Raw genomic sequence first — 900 nt, forward strand, 5'->3', positions numbered from 1 at the left:
TCAGGTAATGGCCAGCTCGTGCCCTAACTCTAATTGACTTATTTGGGGATGATTATAACTGTAATATTTTTCTTAATGCCAGTTTTCTGGGCTGTTGATTTTCGCGATTGCCAAGCGGTGGCATTAAATCTCTTGTAAATTTTAAATCGCACACTCTTTCTGTAAACAAGACCCTCTCTTCATCTCTCCATCATTAACCTGTGCTGATGTATATAGTACCAACCCTTTTTTCTTTCTCTGCCCCCTCCCTTTTTTTCTTTTTCTTTTTTTTTGCTGCCTTTCACAAAGACTCCTGGTGTGCCACCGAACCCCAGGCCCTCCTCCAGGAGGGGGGTGGGGAATTAAAATGAACCCAGAAGATCCAGGTCCCCTTTCTCCCTTGAGAACCCTTATGAGGCTCAGTAATCACCGTCTGTCCCCCCCCATTTCTCAAGGGAGAAGGATTGTCCTTTCAGGGAGGTGTCTTCCATAAAGCCCCGGCAGGGACACCAAGGGAGTGGACAAAGAGGTGGCTAAGGGGCTCCTTGCCAGCTTGATGGGCACCCCTCGCCCCCCATGTCCCCAGCCGCTCAGAGCCCGCTGCCTCACTCCCCACTCCCCCCTGATCTCACCTCCATGGGTCAGTTTGGTCCTTTTTGGTGTCTTCCTGTTGCGCGTTTGTACATTTGTCCAAACAAACTGTTGATGAACGTCTGGCCTTGGAGCACAGAGCAAACAACCTGGTGAGGTCTCCCTGTCAGTGGGGTGGGCTTAGAAAACCCAGGGGAGGTGGGCAGTAAGGAGACCCCCACTGGGGCTGGTGGAGTCATGGTGAAGTACTCAGCCTCTCCACTGGAGAAAGGTGAGGCCACCTGTTTCCATGGAGGGACAGCTTGGAAACTCTGGGGCAGGTCTGCTCTG

At 51.7% G+C, this 900-nt stretch overlaps 1 protein-coding gene across 5 annotated transcripts in view; it reads left to right on the forward strand.

Moving 5' to 3' along the window:
• AGAP1 (ArfGAP with GTPase domain, ankyrin repeat and PH domain 1) overlaps positions 1–900 on the forward strand; it is a 416,730-nt gene that overhangs the window by 349,647 nt on the left and 66,183 nt on the right. The window lies entirely within an intron of this gene.

The sequence above is a fragment of the Echinops telfairi genome, unplaced genomic scaffold (genome assembly GCF_000313985.2).
Source record: "Echinops telfairi isolate 266 unplaced genomic scaffold, ASM31398v2 ScPeMD7_3;HRSCAF=10, whole genome shotgun sequence".
NCBI classification, from domain to species: Eukaryota; Metazoa; Chordata; class Mammalia; order Afrosoricida; family Tenrecidae; genus Echinops; species Echinops telfairi.